Here is a 9,056-nt window from a genome sequence, read left to right on the forward strand (position 1 = left end):
AGCAGTATTATTCCTTTGACTAATAACTTTTTAAAAGTCCCTGGGCCATGGAATCAGCTCTATTGTTCCCAATACACAGTGCTTAGAATCCTCTGACCTTTATATTCAAAAATTGCCTAAAGACAGAACCAAGAAATCTTATGTTCAGATGTTAAAACTAAGAATTTAATTGTTAAAAATAGTATAAGACATTAGTAAAGAAATTTCCTATTCTCTACTGCAATGACCTCTTCAAGCAGCCAAAGAAACAAGGATTTTTTTCCAAGTTGTCCCTTGAACACAATCCAGCAAGAACAGTGGAAGCAGTGAAGAAATTCAGATTCAATGGCTGTTAAAGAGAAAGAAAGAGCTTTTTGTCCAACTGAGTAGCCCAAATTCCACAAGCTCACTTTCACACACAAAAAGGAAGACAGTAGATACTTATCTGTTCTATTTCTCTGCTTCTCAAGGTCTGTAGAGTGTAATTTCTAACAAGCAAGATGTCAGCTAAAGAAAGCATCTTGTATATAGAATAAAGGCTAGTAGATGAGAGATATCATTTACAAAAATTTCTAGGAAGAGAAAGATGAACAATAAGTGATCAGGCACAAATTTCATTTTTATAATTTAAGTGCCTATATAGATTATAGTTTTAAGTACTTCACTTGTGCCAGGAACCTGAAAAAGTCTAGGATCCAATTATATGACAGTTGGACATATCTATGATCTCATCTTGCAAACAATTTTTAAATTGTCTAATGAAAACATGAACAAGCCTTCCCTCCTATCCCCAGCCCTAAGGATCTAAGCCCCAAGGTCCATCCCTTTGAGGAGCCAATTCAGGCTTAAATCCAAAGTTTCTCCTTCCCTTCCCTCTATTTCTAGTTCCTATCTTATTCATATATTATAAATTATTTAGGTAAGGTCTCTCAGTAAGGCAAGGTAAGGACGGGGAGATTTGGGGGTTCACTCCCAGATAGAGTCCTGACTCCTAAATGATCAAGAGATCTAGGTCTTCATAATAACAAATGCTGCTGGCAGAGAAACAGGCTTCCAGGATTCACACCAGTTCAGCAAAACCCTCAGGTTGGCTCTTGGATAATCTTGAGTAAGCTTGTCTCTTCCCTTCCCCCTTGACCTCTCAAAAAGCCCCTTCCTTAGGCTTCTCTCCCAGAATTCTCAAATGTTTCCAACTGATGCTCCTGGAACATGCTCCCCAGCATACAACATTCCGTGCAGAAATTCTCTTTCCTCACACTTTGCTCTTACACAAGGCACTCAGTTACCAAGCCAAATCACACCAACAACAGGGGTACCAACAATGTCACTTCATATACTTCCATCTCCAAGCAGAGGTATATTACGTATTAATCCTAGAAATATGATGAACCACTCCCAGGTTGGTCAGGGCATTGGAATTGCCAGCAGGACAAATAGCATGAGCATTTCAGGGTTAGGTAATCCTAACAGAAGCTCGCCAATGTAAGAATAGAGGGATAAGGGATAAGGAAAAATGCAAAATTATCTCTAAAAGGGAGAGAGAAGAATTTAGCCATGAACCCTGAGAAAATATTCTAGAAGGAGAAGGCACTGCAGAGGGGGGTTTTGGGGAGTTAAATGAGTTAACTGTCACTACACAGTGGTCCTATCCCTGAGCTGGAAGGGAGAACAGTTACTCCATCAGCTCCTGTAACCTGACTAGTTTTGTGGGAAACTTGGAGGGTTTGGACTTGGAAGAAACATAGGAGGAGATCTGGGTTTGCCTGCAGTGCTGTGGACAATTTGGCTGTGGCATTTTGGCAAATGTAAACGAAAGGGTTTAACATCTGGGACTGGGTTTTTTACCTAAAAAGACAACCCCAGGCTTGTGGAAGGACTCAGTCCACTTGAGAATCTATTCTCACTAGCCCTTTTAGGGACAATTAAAGTTAGTTGACTAACAATCTAAGATACTTAACATAGATACTTAATTGGATGGTTTTGGGAATTAGATAAGATCAGAGAGCTGATAAGAAGGGTTGTGGAAGATCAGAAGGGCCCTCTCCTGGGAGAGGGGTAGAAAGTGGGTGGAGATAGAGCTCTGTAGATTCAGGGATATATTGAATTTTAACTATCAGTTCCCTAGCCTTAATAACCAAAATAAACTTGTGTTTATTTTATAAACTCAAGGTGGTTTGTGCTTTACTGGCTCTTGAAAGGTCCGTAGGTGGGTTTTTCATCACCAATCAATCTGGGTCCTTCTCTATCCACATCTCTCCTTTTGGAGATACATTTCTTTTTCACCAAGCATAATATGTATGTCAAAGCAGCAACCCTCTATACAACCTTTTACTGTGAGTAGTATGTCTGGATTTGGAATGAACAAGAATCAGGAATTTGGAATGAATAATTCTCTATCAAGTAACATTTTTAATGGAACAGATGGAAGTGAAAATGTGACAGGACTGGACCTTTCAGATTTTCCAGCACTAGCAGATCTAAACAGAAGGGAAGGAAGTGGTAACCCAACTCCATTAATAAACCCCTTAGCTAGAAGAGCTCCTTATGTTGGAATGGTAACAAAACCAGCAAGTGAGCAATCCCAAGATTTTTCAATACACAACAAAGATTTTCCAGCATTGCCAGGCTCCAGTTATAAAGTTCCAACAATGAGTAGTGAGGACAGCAAATCTAATTTGAATTCATCTGGTAAGACTTCTTCAAGTACAAATGGACCTAAACTTCCTGGAGATAAAAGTTCAACACAAAACAACAACCAGCAGAAAAAAAGAATCTAGGTATTACCTGATGGTTGAGTTACTAACATTCCTCAAGGAATGGTGATGGACCAACTTGGAATGATTGGCCAGCTGATATTTATTAGAACAGCAGAGACAGACCCAGGAATGGTACATCTTGCATTAGGAAGTGACAACACTAGGCCTCAATCTCAATTCTCCTGAAAATCTTTATCCAAAATTTGCATCACCTTGGGCATCTTCACTTTGTTGACCTCAAGGCATAGTCTTCTACATTCCTTCTGAATACTTAAGGAACATTCACATTAGAGATAAACTGGCTGCAATATAACTGGGTTGATATGGAGAAGATTTGCTATTCTATCTCTATTACATGGATGGAGTAGACTTTTAGCATCAGTAGAGTTTTTTAAACAAGATTGGAAATACAACAAAGAAAGTATGGATTACCAGAATATCAGGCATGGATCCAGCAATGAAAACCAATACATATGAGAGAGGAACATATTAATTCCTTGACTGTCTTAACTGGAGGAAAGTAACTAAGGAGTTCCTTCTAGAACATGACAAATTAGAAGAAAGGCCTCATCTGCCATTATCCTTCAACTACAATCCTGCTCAGCAAGCCTTCTAAAGACTTCCTTTTTCTTGGGGTATGTCTGTCTCAGCACAATCCTCAACATAACTCCAGAACTGATGTGGCTCAGGCAACCTGGTTTTAATTATTTGAGGATCTGGCAATTGGCTCATGTAAAGGGTCACCATTTGAGGTCATGCCTTACCAATTATGTGCTGCGCAACAACTAAATTTGTAATTGTTTTTCTCTAGTTTGAGCAGGGTCTGAATTTTTCCATTATCTTTTGACAGTAGACATTGATCTGTAATGACAAAAAAGTACACTGACACAGAATTTCCAAAATGTAAAAAAGGAAAAAAAAACTCTCAATTTATGGATAGGCTTATTGAGCTGGGAGGCAGATATGTAGACCTAGATCTTTCTAGGGAAAGAGATGTTGGACAAACCAGGAGACAATTTGTAAAAAACAGTTGTAAGGTGGTTAAGAACTAGTTTAGAACTGCCCAAACTGGGCTAACATGGATCTCAAGGAAATGAAAAGAGTAGCAGTTTAAATTTTTGATGAACATGAAAAGAAAGATGAAGAGAACACTAACTTAGTGGAGAAATTAATGAAGAGAAAAGATGCGTTAACTAAAAAAGTTGAAAAAGCAACTGCAAATCAGGGAGTGGCCATAGTCCCTTTACAGGAATCCATGAAGCAACCACCAACATGTTATTTTTGTGGAAAGGTGGATCACATGATTATTTCTTGGGGTATGGCTGTATGAACTGTAGGAGGAGAAATCAGGAAAATAGAAACAAAAGCTTGAGGAATAATAACAATAATAGAAACAAATATAGGAATAGTAATTCAAATGAGAAAAATCATAACTCACACCAAAACATTCAATATGGAGTTTGTCCTTACTGTACTCAGTGCGGCAACCCCCTCCTCAGTATGAGGGACCCCAGAGGTGTGACCAAAGGGATCTAGATGAATGATGGTTCTTGGGAAGGGAAGGAACCTCAAAGAATCTGGAGGTAAATTTTAAACCTTTTTAGACCCCATTAACTTATTGATGTTAACCGTTTCAGTCTGTTCCTCTCCCCATAGTAAAGAATTCTCTGTAATACAATTTTAAATACAAGATTTTTGTAACTTCCTGTTAACTACTCCAACATTGATGCTGGGTATGTCACCAGATCCATCAGAACTCCATCTTGTCATTGGGCAATAATTCCAGTCCATAGTAATAAGACTTTAACCACAGCTTATAACGCAAGCAGGTCACATTTTGCCTAAATGGCCTTTTGCTCCTTTTGCCTTTGTTAATTGTCACACAGAAGAAGATGGATAGACTCATTCAAAATGGTTACAACCCACATCAGCAACCTTTGAAGAATTTATTGAGCTGAAAACCTCAAATGATTTTAATGGGTCTTCAGAAGTGATTTTTAGATATCTAGGAGCACCACTAGCTCTAACTCAGTGGTTCCCAAACTTTTTTGGCCTACCACCCCCTTTCCAGAAAAAATGTTACTTAGAGCCCCCTGGAAATTATGAAACTATTTATTGAACTCATAATAGAATGTAATACAAAAAAAGTGTGGCCATCACTGCCTCCCTGGATCTCTGCAGCACCCACCAGGGGGTGGTAGTGCCCACTTTGGGAATCACTACTCTAACTAATCACCTACCTACCTTTGACTTGTGTGTAACAAGAGGTAAGAGTCAATTTAGTACATGAGTGACAAAGTGAAGTGCAATAGCACTATTGTATTCCCCATCTTCGCATTTATTGTATTCACCAACTCCACATTTGCAATGGATGGGACATATAAATACATGCTTTTTACAGCTGTTATAATCTCATCCCAAAGGAGGGAGGATTTCCCATGAAGTTTGGTGACCCCTGGATGATTCCTGGAGGAGGAAGGATTTCCCATGAAGCTTGGTGATCCCTGGATGGTTTTATATTTGTAACTCTTCAGCTTACTCTACCCTTCCACCAGGATGGTAATCTAGGTTCTTGGTGGCATTATAGACCCAACAGGTTTCCATCACCAGTATGGAGGTTTTCTTCTGGGTTCTCCTGCCAAATTTTGAAATGATAGCAGTAATGGACTCTGTTAGCTTATGTAAACAGATCTGGAGAACTTGTGACAAATATCCATGAGCTTCAAAAGCTTTTAAATGACACACAGCAAGTGGCTAAACCTGATGAAAAAAATCATGTACATTCACACCATGAATCATAACCAGGTTAAGAAAGAAATAGATCTCACTTTTGAGTGAGAAACCTTCATGTTGTGCCTCTGCTTGGCTAACACATTGTCACATGGAATGCAAACCATGAATTTCTGATTTTTTATTATTACTTTTTTTTATATTTGTAATAGTATATTTGAATGTTTCTTTCTTCTTATTTTTTTGTACTTGAAGTACATAGAATCGGTATTACTATTTTTGATTTTGAAGGATATATTTACAATACCTATTAGCCCTAATATCTATGCATACCCAAAAGTTTTAGACTATGGAAAACTGTCATTGATTGTTAAACATTATGAGACTTTTATTAATAATTATGTCTGATTTCAGAAGAAGGGATCACAAAAGAGCCACTGCATAGTCCTAGAAGCACAAGGTCAAGAAGATCAACAATCCCTGGGGGATTGATGAGAATCTGTATCAAGACAGGGGACTTGTTTTGAGGTTTGAGGAAGCAGCTGTTTGACAATTTCAGATGCAGGACTTCCCTGTGCCAGATTCCTACAAGTACCTTAGGTTGGCTTTTATTTTGGCTCCCCTATCCCTGAGATTGAAAGTAAAATCAGACAAGTGAATCACATATTTACCTTTTACCTCAGAATCTAGTCCCTTCTCTTTTATTGTATAGCGATTTTCTGTAGTCCTGGTTGCCTTTGGGTAAGTGCTATATTGCTGCATTTGTCCTGCAGACTTGTAGGTCGTAAATCACTTTAATTGAAGCTTGCAAGTAATTCAAGGACCTGTTACAGGTTTATTCTTTCTTACTCATCCTATCATACACATAACATTTTGATATATTATTGTATATTTTCCCAGAATTTAGTTTTTCCTTTCCTATTTGGGGTTTTGTGTGTGTGTGTGTGTTTTTAATTTTGACAATTGATTCACCTACCTCATAACTCAGCCATGTATCCTGGGGTGATCCTGGTGTTGGTCAACACTCTCCTCAGGGGAGATTATATAATTATCTTAAAATTCAAGGTTTAAAGTCTTTTGGAGAAATTTCAGGAGAAGAAATTCACCAACACCCTGAGTCAAGAGAGTGGATCTTTTGGGGAAGGTGCCATGAGGATGCCTGTGGAAACAACACGCTGCATCAAGGGATCCAGAATGAGCATTTGGATATAATGAGTTGAACTGAAGGGGGTTGAATATATCATTTATTCTGAATGTAAACTCTTATGCCAAAGGGGAATGCCTCCTAATTGGTTTTTTCCCAATGTGTCTAACAATCATTGTTTCTGTTTTATTTCTCTTTTATTTCCCTCTTATCCTCAAATTATTGTAATTTCCCCTTAGAAAGAGCAATATTCTATACACCTCTAGTAAGAGAATCTTTAGAGGTATAGGCTGGTTATTTGAAATGATTCACTGGGGAGACTAGATATGTTAATCTCCCCAAACCCTCAATTCGGGAGATATCAACCTGCTTTTCTCCCAACAGAATCACAGCAGGGGCTATGAGAAGGGAATTTGTTTTAAGTTAATCAATCAGGGACCTGGAGGTCCTTTGAGATGTGCAAATATACATACATCCACAGTAAAAGGAAATTGAAACCAAAGAGATAGGAAATTGATCCCATAAGCACTGCCCCACTGTGCAGTGCCAGGCAAATTAAGGAACTATGATTGGTTCCTAAGATGTGACATAAGAGAGCTAATGTATGGAGAAAATGGCTTATAAAGGCCTGAGGAGAGGTCTGAACATATATTCTTGCATTGGTGCTACTCTTGCTGGACACATTCTTGCATTGATGATACTCTTACTGGAGACACTACTACGTTGGTGACTCTTGCTGAAGATTCTCTCGCAGACTTCTGACTGGAGATTGGACCAAACGGAGCATTTTTCAGTGATGAGCCTCATTCCATTTGAATAGCAATTAGGGTATTTAGCTAAACTGCTCTCTACCTTTTCCCTATATTTCCCTCTCTTTACTATCTTTACTCTGATTAAACTAAATTGTTAAAGCTACTAACAGACTCAATTTAATTTTAATTATTACATTTTGGCAACCTTTAATTATTACAAATGTATATACAGAAAAGTTGATTAAACATTATAAAAAGGAAATTGGGAGTAAGGAGAAGAAAGTGACAAGTGGTAAAATGGGGAAAGGCATCACTTAGGATGTGATCCTTGAACTGAACCTTGAAGGAAGCTAAGGGTTCAGGTTCCAGAATATAAAGATAAAGAGAGAATGCATTATAGGTATGTAGATCATTCTGTACAAAGTCACAAAGTCAGGAGATATAACATCATATAAAGGTAACTATAAGCAAGTCAATTTTCCTGGAATGTAAATATGATATAGAATAATCCTTAGTCAGTGGTAGATGTATGCGTATGTGTGTGTTGTGTGTGTACATGTGTGTATATACATTATGTTTATTTTTATTTATATGTACAACACACATAGGCAAGCTCATTAACATAATGATACTAGGTTTTAGTCTTTCTATAAATATAAAATATAGAATAAAAAAGTATTTTAGGGAAACTAACGTGTTTTTTTTTTTTTGGTGTCTATTGGCATATAGCACACTGCATCAAACAGATTAACAAATGTGAATGAAGTGAATGAAAAGAATTACCCTTTGAAGATGAAATTTATTGATTTTATCAGAGAATTACATACTTACTTTATCAAGTCAACCAAGAGTTGTAAAAACTAGGGATTGATAGAGATTTGTTCAGTAGAGTCACACTTGGCCTTTAAGTCCATAATTCCTAACAGATTTGCTTTGAAGCAAAAAGGGCTTTTATAATCCTAACATACTGTATATCAATTTACACACATATTTTTCAAGGGAGATAAAGTGTCTACATACTAAGAGAATGTTTGGTATTCAGCATATAGGATATAGAAATGAATGGGCCATGCTCAAACTTTAATGATGGATTTCTCTGGAGAAATTCAAATGAGTTTCATTTTACCATTAGATTATAATACTATAACCAATTACAGCATTATGATTCAATTGCTGCCTCCTTTCTATTCTAATTGAGTTCCTAAATTGACATTTACCATTAAAAAGAAGAAAATATTTTCAAAAGTCAATAGCTAGACATAAGCCAAACATGTGACCAAAAAAGGGTGCTTGAGCCAGTGGGTGTACTGAAAAGGTCACTGGTCTTGAAGCTGGAAGACTTGGTATGAAGTTCAGCTCCAACAATTACTAGCTGGGTACACTAGGGAAGTTAACTCACCACTTTGGATCTTGGTTTTTCCATTTGTAGTGTGGAAGTAGCAAACACACACACACACACATATACACACACATATTAAAAAAAAAAAAACTTTCTCAACCTTGATAATGAGGGAAGTACTTCAAAAAATATTTAAGGAGACATCATGGAAAATGGCAAAGACTACTGTCCCTGGAGTCTGAAACCTTGGGTCCAAATCCTTACTCTGACCATTACCACTTTTTGACCCTGAGTAGCCATTAAACTCCTTGAGAAGCATGGACTCAAAATCCTGAGGTCCCTTCAAGGACTCAGTC

At 37.5% G+C, this 9,056-nt stretch overlaps 1 pseudogene; it reads left to right on the plus strand.

Moving 5' to 3' along the window:
• Nucleotides 1–1,162: 1,162 nt before the first annotated feature.
• LOC123233458 lies at nucleotides 1,163–3,389 on the plus strand (annotated as a pseudogene).
• Nucleotides 3,390–9,056: the final 5,667 nt, after the last annotated feature.

This window comes from Gracilinanus agilis, chromosome 2 (assembly GCF_016433145.1).
Source record: "Gracilinanus agilis isolate LMUSP501 chromosome 2, AgileGrace, whole genome shotgun sequence".
Classification (NCBI taxonomy): Eukaryota; Metazoa; Chordata; class Mammalia; order Didelphimorphia; family Didelphidae; genus Gracilinanus; species Gracilinanus agilis.